The sequence below is a fragment of the Leptodactylus fuscus genome, chromosome 3 (assembly GCF_031893055.1).
Source record: "Leptodactylus fuscus isolate aLepFus1 chromosome 3, aLepFus1.hap2, whole genome shotgun sequence".
Classification (NCBI taxonomy): Eukaryota; Metazoa; Chordata; class Amphibia; order Anura; family Leptodactylidae; genus Leptodactylus; species Leptodactylus fuscus.
Window position 1 is genome coordinate 180,993,924 of NC_134267.1, and position 10,172 is coordinate 181,004,095.

Here is a 10,172-nt window from a genome sequence, read left to right on the forward strand (position 1 = left end):
GCAGCCGGCACACAGCCTGTGCCGGCGTCCGGCAGCTTAACCCCCTGCGCGTCGGCACCCCTGCATCCATTCATTCTAATGGGAGACTAGCTAGCATCTCTAGTAGCTAACACTTACTTGCACAGATCGCTGGTCCGGTCCCTGCTGTTCTCGATCCTCTTCTCGCCTTGCTGCCCCCGCCTCCCAGGTTAGTGTTACAGACCTAGGAAGAAGGCGGGGCTTGTGGCTTAGGAGAGTGTGGGTGAGTACTGGGAGGGGAGATGTGAGTGATGCACTCACATCTCCCCGCCCTGTAGCCGCCCACACTCTCCTAAGCCACAAGCCCTGCCTGATTCCTAGGTCTGTAACACTAACCTGAGAGGCGCGGGCAGCAAGGCGAGAAGAGGAGCGAGAACAGCAGTGATCGGACCAGTGGCAGCGCTTCTGTGCAGGTAAGTGGACACCAGGGAGACTGAGTAGTCAGAGGATTTTTTTTTCAATCACTACACAATGTGGAGTCTAACAATTAAAGCATTAAATTTTTAGACTCCATGCTGTGTAGTGAATAGGATCGTTTTCAAAATCTGATCTTTGATTATTAAAAAATCCCATTGACTTGCATTGGGATAGGAATTGGGATCGGGTTCGAATGGAAAATGATCAGAAATCAGATTTAAAAAACGATCCTGAAATCTCAAGATTGGCTCAACCCTAATAACCATAAATAAATGAACATTAGCAAAATACCAAGTCAAAGTGCAGATTCCACAAAAAGAACTTTTAATACAGTTTCCTAACAACAATACATGATACAACCTTTACAGCAAAGTTCTACTGGGACACTACACTTATTACATTCCTATTTCCAACTTTATACATGGCACTCAAAAAGGTGACAGCACTGGATAGATGACATGTACACAATTTAAAACATAACTATTGTGTTGATCATATTAGTTGAACAATTAAGTCTTAATCTACCTTGTGGGTGCTCCTTAACTGGGAAGCCTTCTATACTTTCTGCATGAAGCACTCTCAAAGCTCCCTCTCTATTCTTAAGTGATGACTTGCTTTCATCCAGATGATTTCTGCACCCATCAGTATAGCCTTCAGAGATCCCAGGAAACTTCACACTTAGGAAACATCTAGAGGACACCACTAGAACGGTGATGTGTAAAACCTGTTAAACAAAGTTATATAGATGGTCATACTAGGTGCACAAAAGAGAAGAGAAGTTACCATATACAGTTACAGACATCTTTTGGTCACAGAGACCACCCAACCTGTTTTTTTCCATGTATGGCAAATGGTTTGTTTGGTACCCTCAGGTATAATAGAGATAAGGGTTTGAGAATGTCAATTTTTAGTAGTTCAGAGATTTTGTGTCTTCTTTAGTTTGATAGTGTAGCACAGTAAATTTAATGATTTTAGGTTTTTAATGTGTTATGTCATCTATTTATGCTGATTCAGTGGTTTAATATTTGTCCTTATAAACCCAGTGTCTTTTTGACCCTTTTCTGGTGGTCTGTTGGTTTACTGTCTCAATGTTCTTCTTTGGTGATTAGGTGGTTCCATGGTCACTTATGGGGTCCATTAGTTTAGCGTCTATCCTAGTGTTCCTATTAGGTTGTAGTGATGACCTACTGGTTATTTACCTCTTTCCTGTAAAATAGTTAGATACTATTAACTTTATACAAGACAAAACTAGTGAATGTATATGTAGTCAGGAGCAGACAATATTGGGGCAAATTCATCAATCAAAAAGCACCAGAATGTTGGTGCATTTTGTGACAAATAAATGGCATACATGCTTTGCAACACTTGAGCAAGAAATAGATATTGATGGTCCAATATCATGCAACACCATGGATCAGTAGTGGTATCAGGTATTGGCTCCCACTGATCTGATATTGTTGACCTACACAGTATCCTAAGGATAGGCCATCAATAGTTCAAGTATTTTGCCACTTTTCTGCCCTGTTTATCATGAGACCTTGGTTTAGCAGAAAGGATCATGACTGATATACCAGGGTGTATAACAAAATTTTGTCACAAAATAGTTTGCCAAAGCCAACCAGTATGTGGTGTAAATGTCTAAAATACACCAAATGTATTATTCAGAGTGAGTCACTTTGACAATTTTTGTACAGTATGTCTTTAAACCATGTACTCTGCGTTTAGGGTAAGTTCACACTGAGTTTTTTGGTCAGGGTTTTGAGGCCGTAATCTCCTCAAAACCCTGACCAAAAAGACAGCTCCCATTGAAATCAATGGGAGCCGCTCAGGAGCTTTTTCCGGGAACCCGGAAAAAAGAAGCATGATGCTCATTCTTCAGGCCGAGTCGCCTCACGATTCGGCCTGAAGACACTCCCTAATCCGGACTAGGCCCATCCATTGGGCCTAATCCAGGGCGGAGTGCGCGGCTGGATGCCACCGGCTTTCAGTCGCGGCAATCCATCTTTTGGATCGGAACCTGAACCTCCACTTCAGGTTCCGATCCAAAAAACTGTGTGAACTTACCCTTACACTGCCTAATATTAAACTGGATTGGTAAATCTGCCCAATTTTTAAATAAATTAAAAATTTAAAAAATTTGAAATTTTAGTAGGAAATGTCTCAAACTACCAGTAATACAAACACAGTAGATTTTTTTAGGGTAATGAGTTTAATATTATTACATATGTATCACATTCTCTAATTATTTTATTTCTGTTTTATTTGTGGGCTGTAACTTTTGCGGTATTTTATTAAATCTCAAATCCCCCATTTAATTAAATAGCCTTTCATTATCATATTAAAACGTGGATTAAAAACATTTGCGTCCCTATCTTCATCCCTTGCACAAATGTTTTGTCTTTTTAATTTCATTCCTTCCACTGTGAATTTCCCCTATAAATGCACTAAGCAGCATACACAGAATATAAAAGATGAAGACAAGCCTAGCCGATGAATTGTGAATATTCCCATACATTACAAAAGATCGCTATTCCTCATTAATTTTACTGAAGCCTCCAGATGGGAAACAAAATATTAATTTTGTTCAGCCTTAGGCATTGTCAACTGTTAAGGTACACACTAAATCTTATTCGCATTAATATCAGATTGCTGATGTAAAAAGTTAAGGCCCATGGGTATAAGGTTTAGTTTGTCATAAGTGTTATTAATTATTTCCATGCCATGATTAATTTGTCAAAATGGCAAACATAATGGAAAGTCAAATGTGAGCCAACAGTACTCTTGTGCAAGCCATCCTACCTTAAAGTGATGGTAATACCACTGAAATTATGCAAATGAATTGACTCTTTCAATGTTGCATAAACTGATAGTCATAGCAGAGGCCATGGTACATTAGTCTGTTCATCCAGCACACAAAAGTTGCATTTGAAAGGCTGAAATCTTTACGAAATAGACATTGTGGTTGAGGGTGCTTAGAAGTACAATTTATTTTTCAATAAGGCAATAGACTTTCAACCATTTCACAGCAGTCACTTCCTTTTTTTATTGCCAGTTTTTAAAGCAACTGCAGAAAAAGATACAAATGCCATTTTATTGTACAGAAAATAAGCAAGATAGGAGATTGATGATGTTGAGTGATGTTAACAGAAAGTCCTTTTTTATCTTATTTTGTTTATTTTAATAGGAGTTTTAATGGTATAATCCAATTTAGAGGCCCCGGCAAACTCACGATACACTACATTGAAATCTAAAAGATTAACTTAATTATGTAAATTAAATTTACTGTTTATCTGTTAAACATTAAAATCAATGGAACAGCAAAGAAAAAACACATTTAGAATAATTTGCGCGCCCAAAAGTGAACTATAAATATGCAGTATGCAAAATTTATCTGCACGGATGTGACAGATAAATAGATACTAATGCACATTTGTTAGGTCAAGTATCTGCAGAACAATTGCTTTTTAATATAACTTCTTTTACAAGATGTACATAAAACTCTTTTACTGGATGGACATAAAACCATCCTCGGCCGCATTAGAAGAGCAATCATTTTTTGTGAGATTTCTAAATTGCAATTAATCTATTTTTTTATTGTGTTTTTTATGGGCAGGATGACTGGGAGAAAAAAGTTTGGAAGTTGCGAGATATATTAAACAATAATTACATATTTTATTTTTAATTAAACAGAATATTATCGTTAATGTTAAACACTTGAGATGCTTTTGCAAAGAATCTGCGCGAATGCTATTATTTTCCCAAAGACGGATGTAAAGTGTTGTTGTTTGATTATTTATTTATGTATTGTTATCGAGAGATATAAATTCACTAGCACTGACATGTATCTCATATTGTTTAGAACATAGCTGGGCCATTAGACAAATGAACCAGTAGAATCAATTGTTATGGTCTGAGGCGGCAGTTTACTGCATTCATCTGCAAGAAAATTCATTTCCACTTTTAAGTTCTCTGTAACACTTTCAGCATATGAAGTATGACTATCAGATTAATGACCAAACACAAAGGAGAGCCACATGCAGAAACAATGAATGCAAGATCCAAGCGGGCTCCTTTCTTTGCTTGTTAAGAACTGTTGGCGGTTGCGTATACTGCATAAAGTCTCTACAGAAAAGCACAGATGACTGCTGATATGATCAATGCTGTAGTGGATGGAGTGGAAGAGAAGACAGGATTTGTTGTAGGCAAACAATTATACATTCAGATATTTATGTAATAATATCCATACATAATAAACCATCGAGTGTTTAAGAATCTCAGAAAATAATCTATTGCTTAGTGTGTGTGCAGAACTGAGAAGTAATACAAGGAAAAACAAGGCGGATATCTGCATAAGAGGGCAGCTAGGTTTGTGTGAACTTAAAGGTGTATTCCACTTTGACCAAAAAAAAAAAACTGCCAGCAATTCAGGATGTATTAAGACAATTTTTTATACACCACAATGACTCAATTTCCTTAGAATTCTGTATTGTGCTATTTCTCTGTTATTCCTCCTGTGATAGTATGAATAAGGCTTGGACCACATGGAGACTGTACAGTAGCCATACAGATCGAATGAAGCTGCAGTCCATCTACTGCATTGTATGCAATTGTGATCTGCAGCAGCCATTAAGTAATTAAAGGGGTATTCCCATGTACATAATTATTTTTAAATGTATAGATAACTAAAAGTTAAACATTTGCAAATATAAGTAATTACACATGTTGAAGAGTTTTAAATGTTTTCTCTAAATAGTGGATACGACCATGAATGCAATAAGAAAATCCGCCATGATTTCCTTATTGTGCACCGGGATATCATCTGATACATGTAGTGTCCCTGATAACTCAACTACAATAAGAAAATCATGGCTGGTTTTTGACAATTCCCAGACCACAGAAATTTCTGCATTTGTGGTCATATCCATTGGCAACCAATCAAGATAAAAGACTGTCACCACTAAGATGGTTAGAGAAAATCTATAAAACTCTGAGGAATTTTTAACTACTTATTTGCAAAGATGTTTAACTTTTAACAATCTATAAATATAGATATGATTATGTTCAGGGGAATACCCCTTTAAAGGGGTTGTCCAGCAGACAATTTCAAAACAAAAGGCACAGAAAATTCTTAAAAATAACCCATTCCCAAAATAGCCATTTTTTTTTAAATTTATTTTTGTTTTACTTTCACCCTTCCAAAAGCCATCACTTTTTTATTTTTCTGTTCACAAAGTCATGTTAGGACTTATTATGTGCAGGAAAAATTGTATCTGGTAATGGTATGATTTAATATTCTATACAAAGACTGGAAAGACTAGAAAAAAATTCAGAGTTTTTCTCATGGGCTTCATTTTTATGGTATTCAATGTGTAATAAAAAATGAAATGTCTCTTACGTTCTCTGGGTCAATACAATGACATTGATGCCAAATTTATGCTGTTTTTGTCATTTTTTAACACGTATACAAAAATCTAAAACGTAAAAAATGCAAAAATAAAATTTCGCCCTATTTTGACAGCCATAACTTTTCATTTACAGAGTTGAATAAGATATATTTTTTTCTGCCCAAGATGTTGTTTTTATTTATATTGATGTATTTATATTATTTATTTATATATTGATTTTCTACCGCTACGGTGTTCGGCATAGGAGCTAGATATTTTTATACTTAGGACATTTTCATGTGGATATCTAATTTGTTTATGTGTGTTTCTGTTTATTTGAGATCTAGAGGAAGGGGGCGATATGATTTTTTATGTTTTATTATTTAGAATCACAGGGTTACTATTGAGGCCTGCTAAAGGCAAGCTTCAATAGTTACATAGCTATGAGGTCTCATAAGCATGTGGACAGCTCCCACTACGTGGAAGGTTTCCACAAACAGGAAAGATACCAGAGGGGTGAGAGACACAGAGGGGGCACCAGAGGGGAGATTGGGCCATAGGATGACAAAACGCTAATGATTAGAGAGAACTCTGATCATAGGTATAACCACTGGGACTCCTTTATGGAAAACAAGCAAAGCAGGTGTCATATTTAACTGCCATCATCTGCTCTAACAGTACGTTGGATGTCAGCAAGGGAATAAAAAAGGTATGGATCACTACACTGTCCCCCTGCAGCCCTAATTCTGACACTGCCTCTGGTCTCTACTTCCTGGTCCCTCTCGATACAGAAAAATGGAACCAATTGGTTTCAGAGGCAGGTCAACTCTATGGACAGTGACTGGCAGAATGGTCATTTTTTTGTGTGTCAAGAGGGATCAGGTAGCATAGACTAGTTGTGGCTGTAAATCAATGGTGCATTGTTTTTTTGTTTTTGTTTGTTTTTTTCATTTGGTGAAAGAAAAAAAGTGCTGGACAACCTCTGTAACCTTTGTAAATGAATCAGCACTACAAGTCATTTCTGTGTAGATTTGGCTCAAATTGACAACTTTGCCAAAAGGACAAATCAATACACACATTGGCCAATTGGTATTGACAGTGTCAGACATTGTAGGAACATGCCCTACTGACAAGGTGACAAGAAAATTGACCTTACAATAATTCATAATAATTTACCCAGAAGACAACAGAACATTCCAGTCAACTCCATGACAGTGATATTGTCAATTACCGGACAAAGGCTGTGTGCATTAAAGTGTCCAAAAATGGAATAGTCAAGAATATTTTATGATTAGAAAATAATATTAGTTGTATATCTGCCAAATTGATTGTACAATTTTGGACAGATTCTAGAAGTTGCAGCATATGGGAGGATGGTGGCTACTATGTAAAAGTGTCTCAAGTGTCATCTTACCACTTGGTGGACTCTGAGCGTAAGCAACAAAGGCTGATATGTACAAAAGTCAGCTTGAGAACCATCCAAAAATAGTAATAGTGATGTCAGCAAAGCACAGCGGCAATCTTTTTAACATGGAAAACATGAGAAGAGTCTAGCTTTGGTAGCACCTAATTATCAATTTACTTAAACATTTTCAAGGGTAATAATCGAGAAATGTTCTAAATGACTTCATGGGAAATGAAATTTACTGAAATATGTCAGAAAGCTAATAGGCCCTCTTCAAATGGGTAGAGCTCCTCCATAAGATTAACTGTTGCTCTAGTACTGTAGACCTAGCTTGTCCATGCATATTATGGTCACCCTTTCACATGAATAGTTTGAGGGCACATGGTGAGCCAATTGGGATTTTCCTGAGTACTACTAAGGATGAAGAAGCCTTTTTGGCAGTGATCTTGCTTCTATTTAGTAGAGCAGTTTTCGTGAAATAACTCCTTATAAACTGTAAAGGAAGAGGTGAATAGTTATGTATCTAATCTTTTAATGACTGTACGGATCTCCCCCCTAACCATTTCTCTTTACTTGACATCTCCAAAAATGACTTCCCTGCCTATTATTAAAGATCCTACTGTAGTGAATACATTAATGTACTACCTAATCTTCCAGGTGAGTCTCAGGCAGATCATAAGAGTAGCGTTTATTGGCAGAGGGGTTCTGGGTTTTTCTGGTCGGACAACCCTTTTAATAAATAGCTCAGTGAGTACCTAAAAAAACATGTATGTAAAAATAACTTGCAGTCTCTTCCATACTTACATTTATATATTGGAGATGCCATTTGTGTATTATAAATTAGCCTTAATTAGATACAAATGGACAGAACAAGACCCACTTAGGAAATCGTCTCATAAGAGCCAAATGTTAGAGACTGGTATTAATTCATGGAGCATAATTTGCGCCAATAAATTCCAGAGAGCATCCACATTCCCATCAGTCTCATATAGGGCTCTCAGTCTTATTTTCCACATTTATTATTTCACACATGGACACTATAGGGCCTATTTCACATAAAGTCAAACTATTACATTTTTTTAAAGGTAACCAGTCAGGTGACTTTTCCACTATAAACTCATCATGTGCATTTACAGCCTGCTTGTTTTCACGGCTTGTGAGCATGATTGACATCTCCGTCATGATGTCAAAAAGTGAGAGAACTGTGAGGGAGATGTAAATCATGACGAGCAGGTGCGATTAGCAAAGCAACATTGTCACTAGACTGAAGCATCTTGGGACTACTTAGATTAATATTAAGTTGCATACAAGGCCGCTTTAACCATGAGGCCGATGGTGCATTTGCATCGGTCACTGGTAGCAGGGGCTCCCTTTGGAGGCAGGACAGTCCTGCATCTGCGGTCCTGCATTCCAGGGCAGTGGGTCCGGAGTACCCCAACTCATCATCATTTGGACACCGATGAGTTGAAGACAGTGATGAAGTGCAGAGCATTCTTCTTCCTGCTTCAGCACCCAGCTGCTGATTTTTCTCCCAGTGTTCTGGATGCAGGAGGCACGATGTAGTGATGCCACTTACATTGCACCTGTTGCTCCGTGAAGACTCTGGCACAAGAGAGAGGAGTGAACTGGGGAACAGAGAAAGGTGAGTATTAGGGTTTATTTTTCTTCTTTGTTGTATACAGTGTGGGACATAAAAAAGGGGAGCATAACGCTTAGGAGGTAACTTGAGCAGGACTTGAAACTGTGGGGGCAGCCTGGGGGTGATGACACCATGAGAGCAACCTGGGGTGGACATGACTCTATAGGGGCAATCTGGAGGGTGAGGGACATGATACTGTGCTGGAAACCTGGGTGGGATATGATATTGTAGGGACAACCTGAGGGGGACATGAATCTGTCAGGGCAACCCGAGAGGCACTTAACAATGTGGGTTTCATGAGACTATTGGTGCAACCAGAGGGGTGGAGGGGGGGGACATGAAAATGTGGAGGTATTATGGGAGGGATATTATGAGAGGTGTTATATGGGGCCACTAGGGAGGCATTATACTGTGTGAGAGCCACTAAGCGACATTATACTATGTGGGGCCATTGAGGGGGCATTATAATTTGTGCAGGTCAGGTATTTCTAAGTGGTATTTCTAAGTGGTGGTGATGGAGGAGCTCACTTATTTTGCACAGTACCGTAGTTGCATATGAAGTCTTATACTTTCAAACACTTGTAACGTCATTTTGCCGGAAATGTAAGATTACGGAGGGACAACAATGGAAAGGAAATTACTTGATCCTCCACATCATGGGTTCAGTTTATAGTGTGAAGAGGCCGAACATACATGCAGATCAGGTTCAAGTCAATGACCATAACACAGCAAGTCATGAGTTCTAACCACTGGGTCCCCAAACCCCATAATAAGATTTCTAGTGTAAAAGATTTATCAATTCTACTTTTAATTAAAGCACATTTAATGAACGGACAAAAGGAAGATGCAGAACTTTAATATTTGTTAGCTACAGGATTCTTATTTGACTAGGTTCCAAGTTACAATGGAGCAGGAAGTTCTTTAATTAGATGTAATAGCATACTTGTATCCTAATTTTCAACAAAAAATATACAATTCAGTACACCCTTGTTTCTGTGTGAATATCATTCCAAGTTTTTAAAATCCTTATGGGCTATATTTTAATTGAGATTAAGCTACTAAAATACAGCGGCTTTGATGAAAAGTACACAAGAGCTTTGAATGTAAATCTCACTAATTAAAACTTAATGTCTGTAAAGCAAACGCTGATCCCTTAGGTATTTCCCAATTCAAGTGCACAGTTTTTAAATGGATAGTAAATAAAAGGTAAATATTAACATTTCCTGGTGCTAATGTGGCCATTTAAGCCCAGGCATAAACTTGGTGTTTTTGAAGAAACATTTACATTCACAAAAAATTCAATCTCTTG